General features: G+C 41.2%; 1 long non-coding RNA gene across 1 annotated transcript in view; it reads right to left on the bottom strand.

Annotated features, from left to right (window-relative positions):
* The window catches only part of LOC147001899 (uncharacterized), a 52,831-nt gene that overhangs the window by 30,202 nt on the left and 5,522 nt on the right, over nucleotides 1-17,107 (bottom strand). The window contains exon 2 of the long non-coding RNA XR_015044666.1: nucleotides 3,336-3,508. This is a non-coding gene — a long non-coding RNA (uncharacterized LOC147001899). The remainder of the gene's footprint in view (nucleotides 1-3,335; nucleotides 3,509-17,107) is intronic.

Here is a 17,107-nt window from a genome sequence, read left to right as displayed (position 1 = left end):
AACATCTAGAACTTGGACTCCTATTTTTGCTCACTTATTAAAATAGCCTGCCAGTCTGAAACATCTTGATGATCCTACAACAAATCTTAGGAATTATCAGCATCAAGGAAACAGCATTAGGCTTTGTCTGTCCTCTCTGGCCTGCAACTCGTCTCTTCCATAGTGTCCTGCCAGAGTTTGGACAACAGCGGATGAGAGAGATACCTTCATGTCCCCAAGGATTTCAGATTTAGGTCTTTATTATTAGAACAATCTAATGACACAGAGATTTTAAAAAAAGAATTTCCCTTTGAGTACCACATATCTCACCACACAGCAAAATGTCTGAAGTACACATTACAAATCAGACAGTGGAAGTCACTCACAAAAATGTTTTCATTGTTTAAGATTTAACTAATTGAAATTGTTTTGATCCATTTTTATAGCTGAGAAAATAAGGTAAGACATACTTTAGAAAGAATTTTACCCACAATGCATTCTACATTATTGTTTCAGCTCTATACTCTTTCCCACCATGGTACACGTTGGGGAAGGGTTAAGAAGGACTGAGAGAAATGTGTTACTAGCACTTTTCAGGCTCTTGGTATGAAGGAATATGGCAGAGATGTGCAACCAGGTTTGTGGGAGCTTCCTACCGAGGAATTGTTTAGCCTGATCTTTTCAAAGAAGAAAACTCACTGGAGCTGAGGGTATAGAAGATTTCATATTCTTTTTTTTCCTTTGGACACCCCCTATCCTTCCAAGGTTTCATATACTTTCTGAAAATGAAAATGGTATGCCTTAAAGCATAAAGGGGTCTTGGACAATGCCTTAGAGGAAACATGGAGATCAGTTTAACCTATTTTCATTATCTGCAAAAGGTTGAACTCATTAAAAGGAGACAATGCATAATAGTAAGCAATGAAGTGCGTGGCCAAGGGGGGTGTGCACACCTGTAATGCCAACACTTGGGAGGCAGAGGCAGGTGAAGCACTGTGAGGGAGCCACCCTGGTCTACAGAGTGAGTCCTAGGACAGCATGGACTATATAATGAGATACTGTCTTTAAAAGGAAAGAACAAAAGAAAGGAAGGAAGGAAGAAAACTTCAGGAAAAGCTCAAAATTAACACACACACACATACACACACAAACACACTGCAAAATGAGGGTTCTTGCTGGGCAGTGGTGGCGCATACCTTTGATCCCAGCACTTGGGAGGCAGAGGCAGGCAGATCTCTGAGTTCAAGGTCAGCCTGGTCTACAGAGCAAGTTCTAGGACAGCCAGGACTACACAGAGAAACCCTGTCTTGAAAAAAACAAAAAACCAACCAACCAAACAAACAAACAAAAAAAAAAACAAAAACAGCAACAAATAAAAAAAAACAACAAAGAGCAAAGGGGTGAGGGGCCTGGCAGGGAGTGCGGAGAGCTTGGAGGCCTAACTTGATGATTCAGAGGGAAACAGAACTTTTAGCAATGGGGCTAGAAAACACTCATGTGATGTTTTAGCAAGAAATACAGCTGCATCCTACCCATGTCCTGAGACTTTTTGTGAGGGCCGTAGTACTTACTTTGGTTGAGGACATTTTTAGGCTACCTAACACTGAGTCTTGGGCATCTTAGGCATGGTCATTACTGATTGCTGTTACTTAGATCTATGGTGAAATGAGTGGCAAACACATGAGGCAGATGGAAAAGGGGGAAATGTCCAGCTGGAGAAGAGAACACTAGATTAAGACTGCGGTAAATCACACATAGAAAAAGAGAGATTGGTGGCACTGAAGAGGAGTTTTGGCTCTGCCCTGCAGTAATAGAAAAGGTTCCTAGACTGCAAGACCACGCCTAGCCAAGCCTCCAAATATTAAAGAGACCCTAAAGGGTTTCTTGCTCCTGAAAATCAACTGCAGCATACAAAAGCGAGTGCATCTGTGGCCCAAGGGGCCAGGGGCCAAATCAAGCTGGCAGCCAGCTTGGCAGTGCTGTCAGTGAGGTACTGGTTTTGGAGATTAAAAGAACACAAGATAGAGGAGGCCGTGTACTCTTCTTCTGTGGTTTCAGAGCGCCTTTGAGCCTGATAATTCGTGGCAGGGGAGAGCCTGAGAGGAGGCCCTGCGAGGTTATTGTGTGAAGCTCTGATAAGAAAAGCTAAGTTTTAGTAGACAACCCAAGATGTTGGAGATGCCGGAGATGTGAGACACATGCCAAAGACAGCTGCACACAGTAGGTGGAAGTAGACCCAGAGAGCTATATGTTGCAGGCATCGAAGCTGGGGATGGAGCCACCTAAGTCCCTTGAAGCAGAAGCCCCAGATACCAGTTTATGAAGCTACAGAATTTGGGGTTTGCCTTACTGGATTTTCTTTGGTCACCTTTCCTCACTAGGCCCCATTGTTCCTGCTTGGAATCGTATTATATACTATATTCTTTGCCATTATATGTTAGAAGTATGTAATCTGTTTTTTTAAATTAAAAAAAATATATAGGGAACATAGTTAAGGTCACCTCAAGTCTAAGAAGTGACTTTGTACTTTTGAATACTGTTGGGACTATAGGGGATTTTTAAAATTACTTTTATTTGCATTTATTTTTATACTGAAGCTGTTCTCATGACATAAGTTTTTGTTTCTTCAATTTCTTTTGGGATGTCTTTTTCTCCTGTGCTATCTCCTCTTCTGGCTCTGGAACAATTTATTCCTCTGTACCGACCATCTCAGTGTTGCCCAGGGTGCACATGTGTGGGCTGACCCGGCTTTGTAAGTTTGACAGCACATCTTAGGTGCCTTGTCATCTGGATGACAATCTACAGCTAAACTCTTAAGTTCACTATTACTATTAGTGTTTTTAAGCACGTGAAGCAAAATTTCAGCACCTTTTGGGGGTGACCAGTCCCACTTTCTGGTTTGGTCATACCTACCAACTCCACCATTTTACTTCTGGAATGGCACACATGTCTCTGTTACTTGGTGGCTTTTTGGATATGCATACTTTTTATGGCCTGGGCAGTTTCATGGCTGTTCTTGAAGTGAATATGAAGATTTGAACCTCTTGCTTTACATGATTTTGTTGGATTTCCTGGGCCAACAGAATATACATTCATTTTCACGATCACCTCAGGCTGCTTACAAGAAGAGGCACTATGGGGACCTCTGAAGTTGGACTAAATGAATTTTCCATCATGAAGATGGCCATGCGCTTAATGTGGGAGACAAGCAGTGGAAAGTTGTGGTTTGAATGAGACATGACACCATTGTACATGTATTTGAGCACTGTTTGTGGAAGTTATAGAACTTTTTAGAACTGGAGCTTGGCTGGAGGACCTGTGACACTGGGGGTGGACACTGAGGGTTTATATCTCACCTCACTTCTCCCTTGCATGCTGTCTCTCTGACTCTTCTGTATGTGGATGGAATGTGGTTAGCTCCTGCTCCTGCCTCCGTGTCTTCTCTGCTCTCTGTCATACCTTCCATGGCAAGATGGACTCCATTCTCCTTGATCCACTAGCCAAAATAAACCATTTCTTCCATAAACTGCTGTGGTTATAGTATTTCATCACGGCAACATAAAAGTGGGAATAGAGAAAAATATAATGCTTGGTGTCATAAAAATTACGGAAGTCAAACACAGGCAACAAGGGATAGAATACAACTGTGAGAGGGGGCGTTGGAAAGAGGTCGGGAAAGGACTGTCTGGATGGCTAAGAGATTTGTAGAAAAGTAGGTAAAACTTAACACATGAATTTTACTTCAAATCCTTCCTCATGAGTGAGTAAGCTCGACTTCAAAAGCAAAGGGAATAATGGTCAATGCTGATATGGGCCTCTGGGTTAGAACAGCACACATGCTGACTTAGGGGACAGCAGGAGGCTTGAGCTGTTGTGGTGAAGCAATTAGAAGCAGTGTTTGACTTTTTGAGACAGGGTCCTGCTTTCTAGCCCAGCATGACCTCTAATTCTGTATCCTCCTGCCTCAGCCTCCTGAGTGCAGGGACTACAGGTGGGAACCACAATGCTTGGCTTAAATAAAATAATTTAAAGAAGGTCAAAGGTTATCTTTAAAAGGTTTAACAATAGATGATGGAGTCAATGTTGGCCAAGGGAATTTAAGCAAGAACAGTTAAAAAGAAAAAAAAATCTCCTGACTTTCTAGGGGCACTGAGGTCTCTAAAGCTGAAGTTTGAATATATATATATATAATTGCATTCATGCAATTTGAATATACACAATTATATCCACTGGCTGATGACTCAAGTGTTTTTCATTATTGTAGAGAAAAATGATAAGCCATATTTAAATTGAAAAATGTGGGATTGAACTTTGTAAACTGAAATCACCAATTATTCCTTCATATTTATATTGACTGGATTGTCTTGGGAAAGCAAATGTTAATCAAAATCATATTGCATAGATCAGAACACTAAAACTACAATGTATCTACTGGCAGCACCAAAGACCCAAACTGCTGCAGGAAACGCTAAGAGGCCAGCCAGTTTCACCATACAGTATGAGTCACAGCTCTGCAGCCCTTGTGTGGAACACAGCTTTTCTGAGTGCATCCTTTCTGTGAGCTTCCCTTTATTGGGTTGCTACTGATGCAGTAAAGATTAAGCATAATGATTTCTGTGTAGAATATTTTTCAATATTTAGCTTCTTTTGCTGCATGCATGCACGCGAGCGCACACACACACACACTCCTTTTATACTGAGTTTACTTGAAAGACCATGGATAAAGGCTTTATATGAACTAACTATCTATTCTTTTAACAGTAATTTCTGATTATATTCTAGGGTAAAGATGTTAGGCCTTTTGTTTCATCATAAGGCTGACTCACGTTTGTATCACTCCTTTGAGGCAGATGCTAAGCTCTAGATGTGTTTTCCTATTGATCTTTGGATACCAAGCAGGTATCTCTAGGTGTGTTAGAAGGGTATTCTTCCACTGAGTCACATACCTAACCATAGATGCTTTTTAAAAGATCATGATCAGGATATATTGTATGAAAACAAATTTGTTTCAATACAAAGATTTTATTTATGTATATATAAATGTGTGTCTCTGGGTGCACATGTGTGTGGATGTCCCTGGAGGGCAGAAGAGGGCACCAGGTCCCCTGGAGCTGGCTATCATGGGTGCTGGGAACTGAAGAGCTCTTAACGCAGAGCCACCATGGCAGCCCCCATAGGTAATTTTAGATCCATGAAAGAAAATGTTTTATTTCTATAAAGTAGTTCAAAATGGTTAATTTTCTTATAAAATATCTGTTCCTTCACATATTTTATAACATCAAGTATATTTTTATAAAATTTCTGACACTGTCATACTAAGTAGTGACACATCACAAATTGCTTTTTACTCACAAAAACCCAGGGTCCCTACAGGGACATTCTTTGAAGTTTAGGGTCTTTATTTAACAGTATACAAATAATAGAAATAAATGTCACCAAACTGAATATACTCTACTTAGAATAAAATACACAATTCAGTGATAATTAAAACAACAAATATTATTAAATAGTGGTGGTGCACTCCTTTAATCCTAGCACTTGGAAGGCCAAGGCAGGCAAATCTCTAAATTCAAGGCCATCCTGGTCTACATAGTGAGTTCTGGGAAAATCAGAGCTGCATAATAAGACCCTGTCCCCAAAACAAAAAACACAAACATTTTCCCAAATCATAGAGAAATAGGCAATTTGTATCATAAAAATTTGAGACTGCATTCTTTCTCCCATTCTTTCTTTTGGAGATTGGCTCTCATATATCTCATGTTGGTCTCCAACTCACTGTGTAGCTGAAAATGATCTTCAAGTCCTGAGCCTCCCACCTTGATATAGGCATAATGATTTTGTGCACTGTGTAAAGATTATCCTTGCATTATTCAAATGCTGATTTCTCTGCCCCCTCCCCCATCTGATTGCAATCTGGACATGGCATTGTAATGCTTATTCTAAATATCTCCTGCCTCAATGTTACTTAAACATTGCTCCCCATTTAGTCTCCAATTTGTCAATAAAAGCTGACCAGCCAATGACTAGCAAGGGAGAGAATAGGGCTGGACTTCCTCCTAGCCTCGGAGTGGTGGTGATGGTGGGAGAGTGGGGATTGGTGAGGAAGAGAGAGTAAAGGAGACTCCATGAGAAAATACTTAGAGCCTAGAGCCAGATCAGTACTAAAATGCAAGTATCCCTGGGATTTTGACTGGGAGGTAGCCAGGTTAGTTCCAAGGATTAACATAGAGTAATACTGCTCAGTTGTTGTGCCCTTAAAGCTTGTTAAATAAATATAACAGATCTGTCTCAATTATTTGGTAGCTGTCTTGATTAAGAGGAAAACTGCAACAAAAATTTATTAAAAAGCCACTAACACGACCTTCTGAGTGATAGGTTATAAGTGTGTAACGCTCCATATGGTTCTATGGCTCAGGGGATCCAAACCAGAGCTTTGTGTATGCTCAGCAAGCACAAGATCAACTAAGTTACAGTCCTAGCTCCAATACCCCTCCCTTTATTGTTATCCAAATACTAGTGTTCAATAAAATGAGGGTTTGGGGGGCTGAAGAAATAGCTCAGCGGTTAAGAGCACTGACTTTTCTTCCTGAGGTTCCCATGGTGGCTCACAACCATCTATAATAGGATCCGGCCGGGCGTGGTGGCGCATGCCTTTAGTCCCAGCACTCGGGAGGCAGAGGCAGGCGGATTTCTGAGTTCGAGGCCAGCCTGGTCTACAAAGTGAGTGCCAGGACAGCCAGGGCTACACAGAGAAACCCTGTCTCGAAAAACCAAAAAAAAAAAAAAAAAAAATAGGATCCGATACCCTCTTCTGGTGTGTCTGAAGACAGCCACAGTGTACTCATATAATAAAATAAATAAAACTTTTTTTAAAAAATGAGGGTTTTTTAAAAAAGTTCTGTATCAGTAATTTAAAACCAATTTTCCTAAGTTATTTTACTACCAAATTGAATTCATTATATGTATGAAAACAGATCTTTGTAATCATTAGAAAAGAAATCCTGGGTTGGTGAGATGGTTCCATGAGCATAGGTCCACACTGCTAGTCCTGATAACCTTAATTTGTTCTCTGAGATCAACATGGTAGAAAGAGAGAATTGGCTTACAAGCTATCTTCTGACCTCCATGTGTGCATGCTCACAAACCCCTATAGTTAAATACTAAGTGAAAAAAAAAAAAGAAAAGAAAAGAAAAGAAAAGAAAAGAAAAGAAAGAAGTGCAGAGTCATCACCATCTGTTTAGTTTTTCAGCTACTCTTCAGCATCTAGGATGATGCAGACACTTGGTGTGACCTCTTATGACCTTAGCCCAAGTCTATGGGTAACCGTTTGTTGCTCCTCCTGGTTCACTTACTTACTGCCTTGGTTGCATTGGAGCTAGCAGTATGCTCAGCCAAGGTCCCTTGCAAGTGGAAGTAGCCATGTTACCCTGCTGGAGTGTGGACCTAAGAGGACATTAGCAGGGGCAGTTCCAGAAACTTTTTAGGGAAGTTTTAAACTCAACTGGCATGCTTCTTTCCTTCTTTCCATCGCCTCTACCACAGCAAGCTTACAGAATGACGGTTGGCTAATGTGGGCAGGCAAGCCCATGTGGAAACTGGCTGAACAAGAAAGCAGAGAAGGCTTAATACTCCCGATGACATCCGGGAACAGAGTAGATGAATGGAGAGGCTGCCTGCCCACCTCCACTCTGACACACATTATGGAAATAACCTGTTTTTCAGGTTTCTTTATTTATCAATGCCTGTAACCCTCAACTGATTCACCTGGGAGGAAATGGTGACCTTTAACTTAAGTGTCTGGCAGGAGGAGGGTGGGACAGGAGAGTTGACACATAGGTATCAGAATAGCTTCTGACATGATTTCTGGTGGCTTCCCAAACAATGTAAAGAGTTTTATAAACATTTCCTTTTTTTTTTTTTTTTTTGAGACAGTGTCTTTTACGTCTTCCCTAGCTGGTCTACAAGACCAGGTTGGTCTTGAATTTACCAAGATCTGCCTGCTTCTGTCTTCCTCCAAGATGGTGAGTGGCGCACGCCTTTAATCCCAGCACTTGGGAGGCAGAGACAGACGGATTTCTGAGTTCGAGGCCAGCCTGGTCTATAGAGTGAGTTCCAGGACAGCCAAGGCTATACAGAGAAACCCTGTCTAGAAAAACCAAAAAAAAAAAAAAAAAAGAGTTCTAATCCAAACACACAAATATGTATTTTAAATATAACCATGAATGTATTTTATTTACCAGTAAAATATATGTAGACTACTTACTGAATGTTTCTAGGCCTCTCTTTTTACTTTGGTTTTACACAATACCAAATTAATTACCATAATTCCAATTACAAGCTTAACTTCCATAAATTAGTGTGAGGAATGTCAGGGCTCTGAGTGAGTACCTCGCCGTGACTACACATTGGAGAATGAGTACCAGTTGCCTGGCAAATTAAGTTGACATCCTGGGATCTGCGATGTGCCTACTGTTAATGATAAACTTTTCATGTACTCTTTGAGGCCAGCCTTTGGACATTAGTGACTGGAATATTGCCCTTTATCCTACCATGTCCTTAACAAATTCTTGCCTTCGATGATATTTTGTTGACTGTCTCCTTGCCATTGTCTGATCTCAAGTGTCCATTTGGTTCCAGATTTCAACAGTCAATATGGGGATGGGAGGTCTCTCAGCCAATAGTCCCACGTGCAGGTAAACAATAATTAAGGCCACACCCAGCATCTTGCATCTAGATTCAGATCCAAATTCTAGTTCCATTCTGCTTTGCAGCCTCAGACAATGCATTAGATCTCCATGAATTCCCTGCTGTCAAAGGGGGAGCTTAGCCTACACTTCTGTTAGGTTACATGATGGAGGGGGCTAGGGCAAGGACATCATGGCGTGCTTGTTCTTGCCCCCTGTGGGGCCAGCTACCTGTGGTCATTGCTGTGACCTTTCATCACACTGACCTCTGAACACTTGCAGCCATGCTTGCTGAGCCTCCTAACTGCTGACCATGCGCCCTGTGGCATCTCAGCTCAGCAAGAGTCCAGATGCACTGCTTGCTTCCCCATAATTTTATTATAGCGATTTTTCTGGAACACCTTTTTTTTTCCCCCTCACGGCAGCTTAGACATTCATTCCCTTTCTACCTTCTCAGCCTCTGAATTTGTCATTCAATATACATTAACATTTTACTGTAAGGCAGGGTATTAGAGGGGTCTTCAGAGAAACAGAGTTAATGGAAGATATATACATGCATATGAATGGAAATAGGGAATTGGCTGAGAATTTCTCAGACCTGTAGTCAGGAAGTAGATGCACTGGTTCAAGCTTGTCCTCAGGCCTGACATCAGTCAGTCAAATTCTAGTCACAGACCAGTAGGCTCAAGATCTACGAAGAGCTAATGGCATCTATTTGTGTTTGAAACCAGAATCAGCTTGAGGCAGCTATAGACAACGAGGAGTTCATGCTTATTTATCTTTGCCTCTCTGTGCCTCTCTGTCTCTCTGTCTCTCTGTCTCTCTGTGCCTGTCTCTCTGTCTCTCTGTCTCTCTGTCTCTCTGTCTCTCGCTCACTCTCATCATTATTGAATTCTAACTGACCTTGCACTGCAAATAACTCCCTGTGATTTCTATAATATGGGTTTCAAAGAGAAACATCGAGTCTTTCGTAATATGTATTTCATTTTCTTCCTTAAAATGTGTCAACATGCCGGGCGTGGTGGCGCACGCCTTTAATCCCAGCACTCAGGAGGCAGAGGAAGAGGCAGGTGGATTTCTGAGTTCGAGGCCAGCCTGGTCTACAAAGTGAGTTCCAGGACAGCCAGGACTATACAGAGAAACCCTGTCTCAAAAAACAAACAAACAAACAAAAAAAAAAACAAAAAAACCCAAAGTGTCAACATTTATAACATATATATGCAAAATATAAGCTTCCCAATGACTCTTTGCAAATGAAAGTAAAACTATTAAAAAATTATTGGGGCTCAGTGGTTAGGAGAGATTGCTGTTCCAAAGTCACTTTCATTGTTAGCTTCCTGGATTTTTTCCCTCCCAAGTGACACTGCTGTCCTCTGGACTACAGTAACAGCCTCCTGACTGATCTCCTTGTTTCTGTTCATCCTTCTGCTATCTACTCTAACCTAATAGGTAAAAGGATGCTCTGCTCAGCACTGCCCAATGACTTCCTGCCCCACCTGGAGGGAAATCTACTCATCAGCAGACTGACATGCGCTAGTTCCAATTATCAGATTTTGGAGTGTGCCTTGTAACAACGTTCTGTCTCACTCTGGTCACCTCTCGATTGTCCCCTACATTTGCAAGCTCCACTCCAAGTTTACTGTTGTTACATTATTTTTCTGCCTGGAATGTCATCATCCATCATCCACCTGGCTCTATGTCTCATTGCCACAGTGGTACTCAAATGTTGATTTCTCAATGGGCCCTTTTATAAATGTCCCATTTGAAAATACAATCCCCAGGCCACTACTTCACTACATTAATAAAAAAAAGTTTTTGTTTTAAGTGTATGGGTGATTTGCATACATGTAGGTACACCACACGAATGCCAGTGCCTGTGGAGGTCAGGAGAAAACATTGGATCCCCTAAAACTGGGTATTCTAGATGCCTGTGAGCCACCATGTGGATGCTAGGAACTGAACTTGGGTCTTCTATAAGAGCAGTTCTTAGGTGTGGAGTTATAGTTTACTTGCTGTTCCCCCAGTGAGTGCAGAGGTGTGTGTTTGCATGTGTGCATCTATGTATTCTTATTTTTTGTTTCTGTGATAAAATCCATGACCGAAAACAACTTGGAGAAGAAAGTTTCTTTTGTTTTACAGTTATGGTCCAAGCCTGGGATCTGGGCAAGAGCATCAGGCACTCTTAGTTGTTGAGCCATCTCTCCAGCCCCCCTACCTTATGTTTTGATACACGGTCTCTCACTGAACCTGGCATTCACTGTTTTATGTAGCCTTCCTTGCCAGTGAACTCCTGGGGCCTACTTGTCCCTTCCTCTCAGTGCTAATTAGGCCTTATTTTTGCATAGGTCCTGCGGATTTGAACTCAGATCTTAATTCTTGTATAGCAAGTACTTTACTGGCTAAGTCATCTTTTCAGACCCCTGCTGTAATTTCCTCTGGAGCACATATTACATTACCTGATGTAATATATACTTCACAGCTTGCAAAGTCTCATCTGCCTTATGATCTGGGGGTAACTTGTTCAATAACACATCTCTGACATTCCGAGCTATGAAGAAAGTACTTATGGAATTATTACAAAGATCTTGATAAAGTTGTATTATTGTTCATTTAAGTTGAAAATAAAGTTATTTTCATACAATATTTTCTGATCACAGTTTTCCCTCCCTCAATCTCCTAGACCCTCCCCACTTCCCCACTCTTCCAACTCCATGCCTTTTTTCTCTCTCTTTAAGAAAATAAACAAATGAAAAAGAAAACAAGAATAAAACAAAATGAACAAACTAACAGAAAATAATGGAAGTAAGAAAGGACATGAGAAAGGCATACATAAGCACCCCCCACACACACACTGTGTACACAAAACCTATAAACACTCAAAAGTGTAAACCATAATATTCAAGCAAGAGATCAATCAGTAGGGTAAACAAAATTCCCCAAAGTGATATGAGACAAGATATTCTAAAACTATTTTTGAGTTCGTTTTGTGTTGGCCATTCACTGTTGGGCATAGGGCCCGCCCTTATGTGCGGTTTGTGTGCCAGGTAAGACTCCTTTACAGAAACGCATTCTTCCTTTGTGAGCAGTTGGTAAGTGGAGTCCTACTTGTTTTCTTGGTATCATCCACCCTTTCTGGATCTTATATTCTTTCTGCCTCATCTTCTGCATAGTTCTCTGAGCCTTGAGGGGAGGGATTTGGTGAGACATAGCATTTAGGACTGGGGACTCCAAGGCTTCCCATTCTCTGCACACTGTCCAGTTGTGGATCTCAGTGACAGCTCCCATCTTCTGAAGGAGAAAGCTTCTCTGACGATGGCTGAGTGGGACACTGGTCTAGGGTTTAGCAGAGTATCCTTAATAGTCATTTTATTGCTATGTTACTTTAGCAGAACAATAGTATTTGGTTTCCCCCTCGGCCTATGGTCTGTCCAGTCTCAGGTTCTTGGCCACCTGAGCAGTGTTAGGCAGGGGTTCCTTCTCATGGAGTGGGTCTTAAATGTAATCAGATAGTGGTTGGTTGGTCCCACAACAGTTGTGGCATTACTGCATTAGTGTATCATGCATCCAAGTCTCCATTATAGATCGAAGAGCTTCTCTGGTAGCTTTCAGTATCATGAAATCAGGCAGTAGGGATGAAGGCTCTAGTTGGACACCAGCTTCTGTGTGCTCAGTTAGATATGTGAGTACTGTCTTCAGCATTGGGGCCTTACCACCATCAACTGATGGAGAGTGACCAGTAACCTTGGCAATAGCCTGAGGTGTGTGTGGGGGTTTCCATGGGTCTGCTTTGCCCAACAACTCAATTAGATGTAACCCTGGCACTGGAAAATTCATTTCGTAGTGAGAGATGTCTAGTTGGTCTTTGTCTTCTCTATTACTTGATGATTCCATTTATCTCACACACACACACACACACACACACACACGCGCGCGCGCGAGTATATATACATATACATGAAGCTCCAACTGCCTCAAATGGCCCTTGGCTTTAGCTGTCTATTCCTGTATTCCACCCCCCCCATTACCCCTATATTCCCTCCCTTCTCTAACTCTCCCATTCTGGTCTCTTCATTATCCCTCTTGTTAAAAATAGAATCTCGTGGTCCTTCTGACTCTATTGCCATAATCCTGGGACTACAGACATACACCAAACTAGTTTTATGTAGTGGTGGGGATTGAATCTAGGTCTTCATGCATGCCAGGCAAGCATTCTACCAACTGAGACACAGCCCTGAAAATAATAGGGTGGATTTTTCTTTTCCTTTTCCTTTTATTGAGAATAGATTCTTTTCTCATACAATATACCTTGATTGCTGTTTCCTCTCCCTCCACCCCTCCCAGGTCCTCCCCACCCCTCCAGATTCACTGTCTTTCTGCCTCTCATAATAGAAGAAGAAGAAGAAGAAGAAGAAGAAGAAGAAGAAGAAGAAGAAGAAGAAGAAGAAGCAGCTTCTAAGTTAACAACCAAACATAACAAAATAAAATATGATATGATAAAACAAAAACCCATCACATATCAAGACTGGACAAGGTGACCCAACAGAAGAAAAAGAGTCTCAAGAGCTGGCACAAGAATCAGAAACCCATTTGTTTATTCACACACACTCAGTATTCCATAAAACACTAAGCTGAAAGATATAAAGTCACCTAGTGTAGACCTGTGTAGGCCCTGTGCTTGCTGCTTGGGGAGTCCATGTGAGCCTTGCTTAGTTGAGTCAGATGGTCTTGTTCTAATAGGAGGAAATTAAATTGTGCTATGTCCATGAACGGAAAAGCATGCCCTTATTAGATATTATTTTAGGCATGCAAGCAGAAGGGGCCAGTGGGAGGAGGGAGCAAGAGATTGATGGGGATGAACGTAGTAAAAACGCACTACGTACACCATAAAGTGTCAGTCAACCCATACGATGTATAATTAATATATGCTAATAAAAACCTTGAAACTTACTTTAACATTTAAAATAATGTTATGAGCTGGGCACGGTGATGCCCACATCTATTTCTAGCTCTTAGAAGTCAAGGGCAGGTACGTCTCTGTGAGTTTGAGGCTGGACTGGTCTGCATAGATAGTTTTAGTCTGTCAAGGCCCCCCATACTCCTCCCCAAATGCTCACAATATATCAACTAGGAAAAAGAATATAAAAGACTCTAATTTTATTTTGGATATAAAGGAAGGGCTGTATACTAAAATTCTATGTTTGAAAAATGTTGACAGTAACATCGACTTTCACTTTATTTACTTTGTGTGGTGCCTGGGATTGAACTTCAGGGTCGCTCATAGGCAAGTTGGGTACTATATCCCCATCCCAAGGATAACCTACACATGTAACTTAAAAAAAAAATCTAAAAATTTATAACGCTTTGAAGGGAAAAACCTGCTTCCTTTTATCCACTCCCAGTCTGAATAAATTCCTCACTTCAGCTGAAAGTCCGGTGCACATCTCTGTGGCCACTGACTATTATCTTACCAGTACTGTATCTTACCAGTACTTACCAGTACTACTACTATCTTACCAGTACAGTATCTTTATTTCTTCTCTTAGGCCATATACTTCCTGAAGGCAAAATCTATGGTGTTATCATTTTTAGGATCTACAAAATTTTCTCTATTTTATGAATTATTTGAATGAAAAACACGTTTGAAATGTTTTAATAATAACCAGGAGTTATATATATTATTGGTAATGCAATTTTCTTTTTCTTTCTTTCTTTCTTTCTTTCTTTCTTTCTTTCTTTCTTTCTTTCTTTCTTTCTTTTTTTTTTTTTTTTTCCGAGACAGGGTTTCTCTGTATAGCCCTGGCTGTCCTGGAACTCACTTTGTAGACCAGGCTGGCCTCAAACTCAGAAATCCACCTGCCTCTGCCTCTCGAGTGCTGGGATTAAAGGCATGCACCACCACGCCCGGCTGATAATGCAATTTTCATATAATATTCTTTCATGACCAGTTTAAAAGCAATTTTGTTGTTGTTGTAGTTAAAGGCAGGGTCTTGCTAAGTAGCCCTGGCTGTTTTGAAACTCACTATGCAGAACAGGCTATCTTGAACTCATAGATCTGCTTGCCTCTGCCTCTTAAATATTTGGAGTAAAGACGTGTAACCATACTCAGACAGAAATGTATTTCTTCTTTTTGTTTATTTTGAAACAGGGTTTCTGTGTGTAGCCCTGCCTGTCCTGGAACTCAGTCTGTAGACCAGGCTGGCCTTGAACTCAGAAATTTGCCTGCCTCTGCCTCCCAAGTGCTGGGATCAAAGGCGTGTGCGCCACCACTGCCCGGCAGAAACATATTTTTTAACATGAGAATGGTCTTGGTTGTCAGGTAGATTTCCTCCACTCATTCAGGTTTCCTGTTCTATTTTATGATTTCCTAGGTTACACAGCATATTCCCCAGACCCTAACTATATTTACTAATAATTGGTCTCCGGTGTGTTAAATTCATAGTACTGCAGTGGTAGGTAAACAAAATACAGGATGTACAATAAAGTATGAATTTCAAAGAATATATGGTTTCTATTATGAGTATGTCTCAGATATCACAGGGGACATACTTATACTAGAACACTATGTGGTATTTGATATTCCAATTTAATTCTCAATCATATGTTGTATCTTCTGCTCCTGCCTAGGATAGAGACTAGTTCTGACTTTAAACCACTGAATCTCAAGAATCTAATCGAGCCATTTTGTTTTTAGACAAACAACTCTCTGTTATATCTAAGACAGATAAGCAGACACAGAGACGAAGCTGGGATTGGGTTGTCCGGGCAGGTCAAGAAGCCTCAGCACCCTGGACGTTCACCTTGTTTATGATAAAGATCGAGTTGAACAGAGAGGTGGGGTTACTATGTACAGCTGAACATGGAGACATGATTATCAACACAGATAAAAAGGGAGTGGGGCTTATGGTGTACAGCTGGATCAAGGAGACAGGTTAGCTCCTCTCAGTGGAGCAATGTCTGTCGAGGAGCAGTCTTGAAGCTATAAATCCAAGGGAAGAAAGCTGTGTTGGGCATTTTCTGTACTTACTACCAACACCTACATATGAAACTGTTTCCTAAAGTTAGGGTCCGATTCTTCGGTTCATTCTCCCACCCTCTACCATTTTTTGAGTACACTCTTCAGACACACCAGAAGAGGGCATTGGATCCCATTATTGGCTGTGGTTTCTGGGAATTGAACTCAGGACCTCTGGAGTAGTCAGTGCTCTTAACTGCTGACCCATCTCTTCAGTTCCTTAAAACTCTTTAATTACAAAAAAAAAAAAAAAATTGTGTGCAGGGGGTTTGCTTATATGTGCATCTGTACATTACATGTATCCAGTGCCCACTGAGGCCAGAAGAAGGCACCATATCACCTAGAACTGGAGTTATAGATGATTGTGAACAACCTTGTGGGTGCTGGAAGCTGAACCTGCATTCTCCGGAAGGGCAGCAAGTGCTCTTAACCACTGAGCCCCCTCTCCAGCCATCCTGTCCCACCCAATCATGCTTGCTGATACTATAAGGTGTCCCCAAGCTGGTGAAATATGGCTTATTACCTTGAATTTTCAAAGCAGTTCTCTAACAATAAGTCTTACTATGTGTGTGTAAGGGCTTCAGAGGGCATCGTATCTCATTGCTTTATCTGTTTCCTTTACATTGAATTACAAAAGGCTCTGAGGGCCTAGCACAGTGGCGGCCGCTTACTCTATGTGCATCAGGTATTAGTTGAGCAAGTTTTAGTGATTCAGGCCTGGAGTCCATTGGGAGGCTGAGGCAAGCAGACAACCAGTTTAGGGCTAGTGTGGGCTACAGAGGGAGTTCAACATTAGTGTGGACAACTTAGTGAGATTCTGCCTCAGAATTAAAAAATGTAAAATATAGGTGAGGGATAGTACTTATGTTAGTATCTGCAAGGACCTTGGTCAATCCCAGTGACACAGACACAGCACACAGACACAGACACAGACACAGACACACACACACACACACACACACACACACACACACACTAAAAGGATATCTGCAGTTTTCATGTTCTTTTGCCAGAAAAACTGTCTACAATTCTCAACCGGGATGTCTTCATTCTAAAGGCTGACCTTGAACCATTTGTGACTTCAGCTATCACTGTTAAACATTCCTCATCAAAATAATGTGAATTCTTTTTAGTAGCATCTTTATTTTTGAGGACTTGTATTACATAATTTGTACAGCCCAAACTAAGTTTCTTTTTATGTGTATTAACTTATTACCTTGTTTGTGCAATTTCATATCCAATTTTATGCTTGTTAATTTTGTTGTTGTTCTCAGTATCACTATTATGATCTAGAAAGAGGTAGTATAAAGAGTTGGTGAGACAGCCAGCCAAATGCAACTGCTTTCCGTTACCTTTGAGGAACACTAGGTTCATTTGATTGTTCTTTTCTAATGACTCTTGCTAAATTTCTTCCAAGGAGGAGACAAAAAT

Source organism: Mus caroli, unplaced genomic scaffold (genome assembly GCF_978045245.1).
Source record: "Mus caroli unplaced genomic scaffold, Mus_caroli_1 scaffold_12, whole genome shotgun sequence".
Taxonomy (NCBI): domain Eukaryota; kingdom Metazoa; phylum Chordata; class Mammalia; order Rodentia; family Muridae; genus Mus; species Mus caroli.
The sequence above is the reverse complement of the archived record's forward strand: the minus strand, read 5'-3'. Positions and strand labels throughout refer to the sequence as shown.